Source organism: Lissotriton vulgaris, chromosome 11 (assembly GCF_964263255.1).
Source record: "Lissotriton vulgaris chromosome 11, aLisVul1.2, whole genome shotgun sequence".
Classification (NCBI taxonomy): domain Eukaryota; kingdom Metazoa; phylum Chordata; class Amphibia; order Caudata; family Salamandridae; genus Lissotriton; species Lissotriton vulgaris.
In genome coordinates this window covers 287,945,382-287,958,081 of record NC_141699.1, presented here as the reverse complement: position 1 = coordinate 287,958,081, position 12,700 = coordinate 287,945,382, and the positions used below count along the sequence as shown (strand labels likewise).

At 46.7% G+C, this 12,700-nt stretch overlaps 1 protein-coding gene across 3 annotated transcripts in view; it reads left to right on the top strand.

Annotated features, from left to right (window-relative positions):
- TBX5 (T-box transcription factor 5) overlaps nt 1-12,700 on the top strand; it is a 474,913-nt gene that overhangs the window by 136,623 nt on the left and 325,590 nt on the right. The gene's annotated exons all lie outside the window — the stretch shown is intronic.

Sequence of the window (12,700 nt, the reverse complement as noted above, 5' to 3'; positions counted from 1 at the left end):
TCAGGATCTTCTTGAGGTACAACATTTGAAAAGTTTGCGCAAAGATCAGAAATCAGGTGCCTCCTTCCTGACTTGCTTGTTGATGAGGAACTGAGAGTGAACCATAACTCTGTTGTTGGAGATTCGGAACTACTCCGACGGTCCCTGTGTGTAACAATATAGACACTAGTGCAAACGACTCACGTAAATGAGGAGGTAGAGGTCCCCCTTTGAAGGTGTAGCAAGAGGGAATTTGCCAAATTCTAGAGCGTGCCCTTTCGACACAACTATTAGAACCCCCAACAGACAAATGGCATTGTTGACCAAATGGAATAAAAGAGAGAGAGAAATTCCACCGTCCGCCTTTTTGGGATGGATTAAGGGTGGGTTCTAAGGCAAGTCGTTGTTTCCTGGAAGAATTACCTCCTGTATACGAGTTGGAGTCATATAATGCAGTTCGTTCTGAATGTAGGAGTGATACTGGGAGGAGCTCCTTGGAAAAGAGGATGTGGAGCTGCAACCTCGGGCACCACGAAAGGGCTGCTTTCTGTACTGAAGAGAACCGAAGGCACGGGTAGTGTCTGCAGTGTCTGCTCAACATGTTGGCCAAAGAGGGATTACCCTTAAAAGGTACGTCCAAATATTTCAGTCTGAACCTCTGGGCGAAAAACCGAGCATTCTGCCAACCTTGTCTATGCAATACTGCTACTGCTGCGAGATGTTTAAAAAAACTCAGAGACGCAATGTGCACTGCACGGTTTATTGTTTCTGATGCACTTCTTCCATTCTTCTGCAGGATCCTTGAAGCGTCAGCCGAGGAGGATTCGGGAATAAGGGCTACCTGCACCAAGGTGCCAGACTACCTCAGGCTGCGGTACCTGCCCAAAATGGCTAAAGAGTTGCCTGCTGAAACTGTGGTTGCAGCCATTGTGGAGAACTTTTCCCCCTAATAATACAAGGCATCAACCTCCCCGGTCGGGAGAAAAACGTCAAAGGAGAAGCAGACGACGTCGCTGAGCCGACCGAGCAAAAGATGAGTCAGGTTGTAGTTGAGAGACAAGACAAGCAGGTGAATTGTCTGGCATCTTCAATTTGTGTTTGAGGCGTGAAAGAACCGCCAGCACAGATCTTGGGCTCAGGAAGAATCAAAGACCTCTTGTCAAATAAAAGGTATCAGAGGAACTGAATGAACTTGTGGCCGTAGTTAATTGTAAAATCAAAGAGAAAAACTGTCTGCTTCTTTCCTCGTGACGAGAAGAAGATGAAAGCGAGCCACCGTACTCTCCATGAGGAGGTTTGATCCTCCAATGTCCACCGGAGGGTAATGTAATGGAGATTCAGGTGTAAGAGAGGGTATAATTTCACCATGGAACAGGACATGGCAGTCTCGTCGTCAGAAAAACATAATTCTGGTCTTAAGGAACCAGAGGCTGACAGTCTGGCTAAGTTTTTAGCAAGTACAGACAAAGTGGTCCCAGATAATCGAACAATTAACTCGGCAGTAAAATCACTTGAATGAATACAAAGAAAATTATAACAACATTGTTTTTAATCACAACGTGTATCGTAAAAAATCATTCATATGTGACCCGTAGTAATACTTATTTATTAATTTCCCATACAGATTCATTGCCCCACTTTCCACATCCCCTGTCCTGATGAAGACCCTCTAGCAAGGTTTACACTACGCCTGCATCTACTTGGGTCCAAACGTCGACACTTCCTCCTGTGTTCAGCCTCTTCCCTGACTTATCATTTGTGATTCTACTTTATTTGAGGCATGATTGCTAAATTAATTGATGAGTTATTTTTTCCATTGTGTTAACTTATCATTATTTCTGGTGTACTCAGGTCTCAGTGACCCTTGTTGCAATTCCCATACCTTCACTATCCCAACACTACCCTTCCCTATCCCATCCTTTAGGGGCATTATATGTGATTTACTATGTATCTATTTTATGAATGATTTTTTACGATACACGTTGTGATTAAAAACAATGTTGTTATAATTTTCTTTGTATTCATTCAATTGATTTTACTGCCGAGTTAATTGTTCGATTATCTGGGACCACTTTGTCTGTATCAACTATCCGCCCAGGTCCCAGTGACTTTTTGGGTCAACCCTTGTTTTTAGCAAGTCTAAGAAATTATGGCGTTGAGTAAGGAGCCATCACGCCATCACAGTGATGTAGCGGAAAAGCAGTGTACGACTAAGTAATAGGCTACAAAAGCACTGTGCATATAGCCAACTGGCAACTAGGTTAACCATCGACGAATCCAACTGTTGACTGGGTCAACCGTCGATGAGGCCAACCATAAACGAGGCCATCTGCGTTAACACAGCTAACTGGCTACAACGCCAACCCTCGACGAAGCCAACCATCGACGAAGCTTTCCGTCGTCGACAAAGTCCACTGTTGGACAAAGTTGAAGTAATTGCTGAATTGTAACGTCTACGGAGCTGACCGTCGACGAGCCCACCATCGACGCAGCTCTGTCGTCAACAAAGACAATTGTTGACAAAGCCAATGATCGAAGAAGTTTACTGTCGGCGAGAATGACTGTCGACGAAGTACATCGTCGACGAATTTTACCGTCGACAAGCTACCGCCGACGAGCCCACTGTCGACGAAGCTTACTGTCGCCAATGAGCCAACCATCGACGAGGACAACCGTCGACAGGCCAACCGTCGACGAGCCTTATCGTCGACGAGGCTGACCGTCGACGAGGCTTATTACACGGTTGTTGATGGAGCCACCGTCTACGACGAGGCCACCGTCATCGGGCCTACCGTCGACGAGCCTTATCGTCGACAAGGCTTACCGTCGACGAGGCTTATTTCACTATCGTTGATGGAGCCACCATCTACGACGAGGCCACCGTCGACGAGGCCACCGTCGACGAGCCTACCGTTGACAAGCCTACCGTCGAAGAGCCTACCGTCAACGAGAGGGCACTGTCCTCACTTTCATCGACGGAGCCACCGTCGACGACGAGGCCACCATCGTCGACGACGGAAAATTAGAAGTAGAAAATGGCCTTTAGACTCGTCCACACACTCAACATCGTCGTCGACGAAGTGACGACGACGACGGAGTGTTTCATCGTCGACGGGCGTGTCGACGAGCCCGTCGAAGGACTGGCACCTTTCTAAGTTTAAAGGTGGCAGTAAGAGTCTGAAAATGCCAGGGCCCAGGTCCCGAAGGCATGGCTTGGCAGTTCAGGCTGGACTGTTCCCATGAGGCACAGGGTCAGACTGATTTGCATATGGCCATGTCTGAACTGGGGTGGTGTGGAGTGCAAAAAAATGATGGATTTAGGCCCAGATCTCTGTACTGGGGTCAATGTATGACATTGTTCTGCATTCTGTCCATCAACTGTGGTTTTTGCATTTGTCACCCCGAGTGGGATGGGTATGCTCAGATGTGAGTCCTATGCTCTCCACACCACTGGATTCAAGCAAGGTGGGCTGAAGACGGCTGGAATGCCAGAAATTGGTCCTCGGATGCTTGTTTCCGGTCCAGGGAAGGCATGGCTTGGCAGTTCGGGCTGGACTGTTCCCATGAGGCACAGGGTTAGACTGATTTGTATATGGCCATGGCTAAACTGGGGTGGTATGGAGTGCAAAAAAACGATGGATTTAGGCCCAGATCTCTGTACTGGGGTGAATGTATGACATTGTTCTGGATTCTGTCCATCAACTATGGTTTTTGCATTTGTCACCCCGAGTGGGATGGGTATGCTCAGACGTGAGTCCCATGCTCTCCACACCACTGGATTCAAGCAAGCTGGGCTGAAGGCGGCTGGAATGCCAGAAACCGGTCCTCGGAAGCTTGTTTCCGGTCCAGGGAAGGCATGGCTTGGCAGTTCGGGCTGGACTGTTCCCATGAGGCACAGGGTCAGACTGATTTGCATATGACCGTGTCTGAACTGGGGTGGTGTGGAGTGCAAAATAACGATGGATTTAGGCCCAGATCTCTGTACTGGGGGGAATGTATGACATTGTTCTGCATTCTGTCCATCAACTGTGGTTTTTGCACCCGTAGGCGCAGACTCCGGGGGGGAACAATATCCAGAGGATCCTACTTCATCCTTGGAGGCCAAGAAGAAGGAATCTCAGTTCCACACCCACGCTTAGAGAGGACTTAACATGTCCAGAACAAACACTCATCATGTCAGAGACAGGGGTGGCAGAAAGTTTACAACTCCTGTAGCCACAGAAGGAGACGGGCCTCTCCGCTCTCAAAGGTTCTTTGAGAAAAGGGTTCCAGAGAACCTGCGACGCCTCACCTGAAGCTCAGAAAAAGACAGGACTATCAAGAAGGTCCTTAGAAAAAGGGCGAAGCTTTCCACAGGCGAAGCAGAGTTGAAAATAAAGACTTCTTTGAAGAAAAGTAAAAATACTTGCAGAATGTAGAAATTTTTAAGAAAAAACTGAGCAGAGCTCAGGGAGACTCCCTTCACATGACGTGCGGGAGAAAATCTGAGGGCCTGAGCTTCTGAGGAGAAGGTTCTAGAGGGTACGACAGCCTGATTGGCTGGAATTTGGACTATCATAACGACATGGATAGGCCAGTAAAGTGATTCTCTCTCAATGCTTCCTTATGTGTTAATAATGTTCGATGGTACTTTCAAGCATTCTATTATTATTATTAAATTGTATTTTATTATTATTATTGCTATGACATATATTTTTATATATGTGATTTTTTCCTACTATTTTATGTACTGTGGGACTCCCACTCCGACGATGGGGAATATTCAAGCATGTGAATCTATGAAAGACACCCCAGTACTGGAGAACAGCCCTTATCGCAAGGGCTGCAATCCCTTCAATGTGAAAGTGATATCACTTATCACCAAGAATCCAAGAATCCTATACCTTTAACAGACTGTAGGGGCACATTTGTTTTTAAAACGGGCATGATCCGAATGTCTCATTTCTGCAATAATGAGATAGTGCCAGCACTTAGTAGCAGAACTGATTTACTATGAACTGGATATTGCTTTCACTTCTCAGCAAGGCTTAAATCCCTTTAATGGTACCCTTTCTTAGCTGGGTGCTGGGGTTCCAATGGGACAATACAAGGATTTTGCAACACTGCTCCGAGACAAGTTATGGGAAACTACCAGCAGGGATACTTTAGATTTGAATGGGACAGTACAAGCACTTCTCATTGGGGTAGCTTTACTATTTAATGGTAGAGGATCAGTGGCTCTCAGCACACTGCAGTAAATATATTAGCAGAGTACCAGAATTTCTCAGCAGGGATGGTTTACGTTTAGTGGGACAGTACCAGCACTTCTCTGCAGGCTGCTGTAAATATATTAAGACAGTAGCAGAGCATCTCAGCAAGGATGCTTTACTGGTAGTGGGGCAGCAGCAGCAGTATTCAGCTGGGCTACCTTTTAATGGGACAGTGCTAGGACGCCTCAGAAGGACTGTTTTATTTTGTAATAAGACAGTGTTAGAATGCCTCAGAAGGAATCTAACGCCTCAGAAGGAATCTACCAGCTCATCTACCGGCCCTGACACGAGGAAGGCATCCAACACCCGCCCTTACGATCCTCCGACCCTCCTGCCCATCATGACTAACTGCCCTCAAGCCACCTCGCTAAGAGCCCCCAACACAGTTCCCCCTACCCCCCCAGCCCATCTACCGGCCTTGCTCACACTATCACACCGAGACCTCGGGTCTCCGCCCCTCTATCTTCCCACATGGTCTTCATGGTTTCTAACACAACACACCCTATTCCCCCCAGTCCTCCTACCAGCCTCCTCAACGCAATCGACCAGAGACCTCTGATCTCCTCCCCTCATACTCCCCACTCGGACTCCACAGTTTCCAACACAGCACACCCTAACCCCCTCAACCCCCCCAACGAAATTGACCCGAGGCCCTTGGTCTCCTCCCTTCATGCTCCCCACTTGGACCCTAAGAACAGTACGCCTCCTACGGCTTTTGTTGATGCTGATCAAACTAGCCCTGCTAACACCCAATCAACCCCCTCTATGACCTTTAACACAGTCAACCCCAGCACCTCTACCGCACCCCCCCTTACACGGATATCGATACTCTACACTCCAGAGCCACCAAAATAATTCAGAGCATCCACTTCTCCATCCTGGATCTAACGAACCTCCTTCACCTCGCAGAACTCTCCTTCGTTAGCCTCAAGCCTCAGCTGAATTCCCCTTCCCCCCTATCCAAGAGCACCCCAAACTCCCACTACCGACATTCTTGAGGCGTTTTCGCCCTCGTAAGCACCTTACCTACCTATCAGAGGAAGAAACCCTTGCCCTCGACCTCTCCTACAACCCTTCACCCATCACAACAAATCCACTAGACCTCACTAATAAGGAAATCCTTGCCATTTTCCAAGACCATAAAGCAGCCCCATTCACTCTCTGTCTATCAGAGATGAGTGTTGAACATCCCAACCGCACGGTCGATATCAACCCCTGCAGATCAGCTCCCCTCCGTAACAAAAGGGTGATCAGAAGTAATCTAGCACCTGTACACCTGTCCGCCCCTACTCCCGACACCACCTCCCTCCCCTCCTTGACTGGACTCTTCATCAACTGCCGATCGGCAGTAAAGCATACCACCGATGTAGCTGCTCTCATTCTGAACAATAACTCCGACTTAGCTATTCTAACAGACTCATGGCTTAATGATTCCTCATCCCCATGCCTTGACATCTTAATCCCCCCAACTACAACATTGCTAGGCTAGACAGACAGCGTAATAAGAAAGCTGGTGGCATCTCCTGCATCTATCGCTCTAACTTCCTTGTCACAGAGCTTCTGGCGGATACCACCGATTCCTGTGAATACCTAGCCCTCTCAATCTCCTGTAAAACCATCCAACTGTGCAACCTGCACATCTTTTATCACCCCCCAGGCATGAACGACCCCTTCACTGACCATCTCAAAGAAATTCTCACAGCTAAGAGTTCCTCCAACACCAAAGACATTTTCCTCAGAGATTTCAACCTGCACTGGAACGATCTTGAAGATCCTCATGTCAATGCCATTAAAGACCTCCTGACCGACCAAGCCCTGACCCAAGCTTGTTCACTCCCAACTCATTCAAAAGGGGCCACACATGACTGGATCATTTCTAAGGAGGCAACCGTCAAGCTTATCTCTATAGACCCCTGTGACTGGTCTGACCACCACTCCATCGCCTTCCTTCTACCTGGCACCCATAAGATAAGGATACCACAACGGGGGCTTCCCAATTGCTGGGTGAGAGACACCAAGAATCTGGACCGCAAGGAACTTGAGGTCCGCTGCAAATCTGACCTCCCCCCCCCCCCACATGTCACATCGGTCAGGGACCTCAATGATCACTACTCTAGAACTATGTCAAACATTCTGGATGACCTAGCCCCCCTTTACCTAAAAACAACTCAAATCAAATATATAAACCCATGGTTCATTGGTTCCCTCAATAATGAGAGGAGATCTCTCCGACAAGCCGAAAGAATCTGTAGACCACACCCCTCGGCCGCTCACCTAAAACTTCTCCGCCATGACAGAAATACATACAACAAAAATATCCTCAATTCAAAAAAAGAGCGGAACTAGGAAATGCCCAAAACAGACCACGCAAACTCTTTGAGCTGGTCAAACACCAATCAAACAAATTGGCAAAATCATCGAAAGAAAACCCCAAGTCTCTCATCTCATCCGAGGAATTTTCCTCTTTTTTTGCAAACAAAATCAAAAACTTAGGTAACAAACTTAGCTCTGCGTCATTCTCTCCTCCGTCCCCTGACTTTCCACCCCCGCCCCTGCCTTTACAGTCCTCACGTAAGAATCAAGCATACTGGGCCGATTTCTCATTCTACAACGAAGACTCTGTCGCCAAAATCCTTTCCACCTTAAACCCTAACAACCATTTCAACGACCCGCTCCCCTCAAACTGTCTTGCGACCGCCGCCCAATCCATTATTCCTAACTGAACTGCGATAATCAACGCCTCCCTCCGGCAGGGATCAATCCCTGACTTCCTGAAAGCGGGCCAAGTCCTTCCCATTCTGAAAAAGTCGTTGCTGGATCCAGCCTCCCCTGATAATTTCAGACCGATTTCCAACATTCCTCTCTCGGCTAAAGTGCTGGAGAAGTGTGTGCAACTGCAGCTAAGTCACCACATCAACAAGTTCCACCTACTCGATGACTGCCAATCTGGCTTCCAACCTGAACACAGCACCAAAACCACCATGCTCCACATCGTCGATGATGCCCTTCAAGCCCTTGACCAAGACAAAACCTGTCTCCTAATCCTCCTAGATCTATCCTCGGCCTTCGACACAGTCAACCACCGGATGCTACTTGAACGCCTCAAATTTAGGATGGGATTAGATGGCCAAGTCCTTGACTGGTTTTTGTACCTTCCTCCAAAACCGATCTCAGAGATTCCTAATCAACAGTAACCTGCCCGCTCCCTCATAGGTCATGGTGGGAGTCCCTCAAGGATCAACGTTGTCCCCCACCCTCTTCAACCTCTATCTAGAACCTCTTGCCGAAGTCCTTCGCACCGCAAATATGTCCTACCATATGTACGCCGACGACACTCAGATTTACATAAAAATCTCATCTATCAAGGAGATTCTCTCCCTGAATGAGGCCCTGAAGCTGACCGTCCAATGACTCTCCTCCAACCAACTCAAACTCAATGCAAAGAAAACTGAGTTCCTCCTAATTTCCCCGCCTAAAAGCAACTCGGAAACCCAGTCATGGATTAAAGCCATCACAGCCTTAAACTGTACCCGGACCATTGTTGACTCGTCCAAATCTCTGGGAATTACCTTGGATTACAACCTTAAAATGTGAGATCACATCAACTCAATGGCCAAATCTGCCAGATTTACCTGAGCTACCTATGGAAACTGAAACCCTTTCTTGACGCTCCTGACCCAAAACTGGCAGTCCAAGCACCAGTTATTTCTAGACTGGAATATTGCTGTTCCACCCTCTCCGGTTTACCAAAGATCTCCTTAGCACCCATAAAAGCCTGCCTCAATGCAGCAGCCAGACTGCTTACCGGCACAAGAAAATTTGATCACATCACTCCTCACCTGAAAGCGTTGAACTAGCTTCCTCTCAAGGCCAGAATTCACCTCAAGCTGGCATGCATCACACACAAGGCCCTACACTCTAACTCCCCTGCGTATCTTGCACAGAAACTGGTGATATCCGGAGGAAGCAGAAACTCCCGATCGGCCAGTGCCCTCCTACTCCAGCCTGCACGCAATCTGAAACAAAAAACCTATAATCGGGCTTTCATTGGGGCTGCACCAAGAATATGGAACTCCTTCCCACCCGCCATTAGAAGAATCCCCTCTCTGGCAGGCTTCAAAAAGGAGGCTAAATCCTTCCTCATGGGTAAATTCCTTAGCTAAAACCCGTCCCACAAACACTTCAGAGACTATTGCCTTCCTCCTTCGACCGTGCCCCACCAAGAAACCTGGGGGTCCTCAGAGACTGTAACATTGACTATCCCGTGTATGCTCCCATCGCTTTGTATGCAGTATCCACCCACTCTAATGTACAGTATTTTCTTGTGTTCCATGTCTTTTGTATGACTCCTTGATGACTTCTTTGACTATGTAAAGCGCTCTGATACCCTAACGGGCTCAAGTTTGCGCTCTATAAAACACCAAAATAAATTAATAATAAATAAATTGTAATGGGGCAGTGCTAGAGCGCCTCAGAACGACTGTTTTACTTTGTAATGGGACAGTGCTAGAGCGCCGCAGAAGGACTGTTTTCCTTTGTAATGGGACAGTGGTAGAACGCCTCAGAAGGAATCTTTTACTTTATAATGGGACAGTGCTAGAACGCCTCAGAAGGACTGTTTTACTTTTTAATGGGACAGTGCTAGAACGCCTCAGAAGGGCTATTTTACTTCTTAGTGGGACAGTACTAGCACTTCTCAACAAGGCTGCTTTATGTTTTAGTGGGACAGTACAAACACTTCTCAGCAGGTCTGTGTTATCATTTAACAGGGCAGTCACAGCACTTCCCAGCAGACTGTTGTGAATATATGCAGAAAATGCAAGAATATCTCAGCAGGGAGTCTTTCCTTTTAGTGGAGCAGAATCAGGAATTCTCAGGTTGCTTCTTTACTTTTTATTAGGACAATAGAAGCACTTCCCAGCATTGCTAGTTTACACTTTAAATGGACAGTACATGAACTTCTCAGCAGGGCTACTGTATTGTTTCATCCGACAGTAAGTATCAGCGGACTCAGCAGACTACTATAAATCTATTAACCGAGCGTCCCAGACCTTGTCAGCAGCGATGTTTACATTTAGTGGGGCAGTGCCATACCTTATCAGCAGGGCTGCTTTACTTCCTAATGGGGCAGTTTCAGTGCTGCTTAGCAGATTGCTGTATATGTATTATAAGAGTACCTTAACTCCTCAGCAGGGAGGCTTTACTCATAGTAAGGCAGTAGCAGCATATAAATGACCAAATCCGCTATACATTTAGTGCTACACATACTAGCACTTCTGATTACGTAACGTCTGCCACACCTTTAATTGAACAGAGCTAGCACTTCCTTTAAAAGAACGCACGTTTTCTGTCCTTATCTGAACGGAAGACGTAGGATCGGTATAGGTAGAGACATATGGAAAGATAGAGGAAAAAGCAATGGAGCTAGAAAAAGAGAGAGAGAGAGAGACAGAAGGAGTGGGAGCAGAGAGAAAAAGAGGTGAGAAAAAGAGGCAGTGAAAGAAATGGAGAGAAGCAGCCAGAGAGATATGCAGAGTGGGTGAGCAGGGTGAGAGAAAAGGAGAAAGAAACAGAAAGACAGAAAAAAGGATATAGGACATATTTTCAGTGGACTGTTTACTAATGATGTTAATGAGACCAAAAACAATGTTGACTTTAAGAGGAACAACATTTAAAAACACATATACCAATCGCAGTAGCCATATTAACATCGCTAACCGTGATTTTGTAATACTACAGCAATAAAAGTCACTGTTTGGACAATCTGGCTGGGGCACAATTTAGAACCTATTACAGGCAAGGTTTCGAGTACGGGTGCAGCGAAAGTGATCGCGACCGGGAGTTGTGTGCATGGGGTGCAGCAAAAGTGATCGCAACCGGGAGATGTGTGCGTGCACGTGCAAAAAAGAAAGAAAAACAAGCATGCAAAAAGAAAAAAAAAGACGCAAAAAGACTCAAAAGCAGGCTAGCGACTGGTGTGCGATGTGCGCGCTCCATGACGAGCGAGGAAAGCCACATGGCACCTCTGCTCGTCATTGTGCGCAAAACCGCGCGCAGTATGCCAGCCAAAAGCGTGCCAGGGCTGCTTTACTTCCTAATGGGGCAGTTTCAGTGCTGCTTAGCAGATTGCTGTATATGTATTATAAGAGTACCTTAACTCCTCAGCAGGGAGGCTTTACTCATAGTAAGGCAGTAGCAGCATATAAATGACCAAATCCGCTATACATTTAGTGCTACACATACTAGCACTTCTGATTACGTAATGTCTGCCACACCTTTAATTGAACAGAGCTAGCACTTCCTTTCAAAGAACGCACGTTTTCTGTCCTTATCTGAACGGACGACGTAGGCTCGGTATAGGTAGAGCCATATGGAAAGATAGAGGAAAAAGCAATGGAGCTAGAAAAAGAGAGAGAGAGAGAGACAGAAGGAGTGGGAGCAGAGAGAAAAAGAGGTGAGAAAAAGAGGCAGTGAAAGAAATGGAGAGAAGCAGCCAGAGAGATATGCAGAGTGGGTGAGCAGGGTGAGAGAAAAGGAGAAAGAAACAGAAAGACAGAAAAAAGGATATAGGACATATTTTCAGTGGACTGTTTACTAATGATGTTAATGAGACCAAAAACAATGTTGACTTTAAGAGGAACAACATTTAAAAACACATATACCAATCGCAGTAGCCATATTAACATCGCTAACCGTGATTTTGAAATGCTACAGCAATAAAAGTCACTGTTTGGACAATCTGGCTGGGGCACAATTTAGAACCTATTACAGGCAAGGTTTCGAGTACGGGTGCAGCGAAAGTGATCGCGACCGGGAGTTGTGTGCATGGGGTGCAGCAAAAGTGATCGCAACCGGGAGATGTGTGCGTGCACGTGCAAAAAAGAAAGAAAAACAAGCACGCAAAAAGAAAAAAAAAGACGCAAAAAGACTCAAAAGCAGGCTAGCGACTGGTGTGCGATGTGCGCGCACCATGACGAGCGAGGAAAGCCACATGGCACCTCTGCTCGTCATTGTGCGCATAACTGCGCGCAGTATGCCAGCCAAAAGCGTGCGATCGGACTTTTAAAAGCCCGCTTACTAAATGTCTCACAGAGTAGCGCATGCGCGTGCGTCAGGAGAGACCTAAAAATCATTGAATAAGAGGAAAGCAATGAGAGTGACAATAAAGCCAACAAAAACCATGTCATGGGTGGAATTTCGGTCCCTATAAACTATCTGACAAAAAAAATAAAAAAAACTTGCAAGGTTGCTCACGAGCTGGGTGGTGTGACCACACATGCATGACACCAGTAGTGAAAGCTTTTTTACCAGCTTTGAGAAACACGTGATTGTGAAGGTGGCATGGTACCCACAGTTTTCGAAAATAATAAATACCCTTCTCAGGTTCACCCATACGTGGTATACAAAGGGTTATGAGAAATAATCGGGACTGTATACCCCAGTCAAGTCCATCTAGATATGAAGTATTTAAC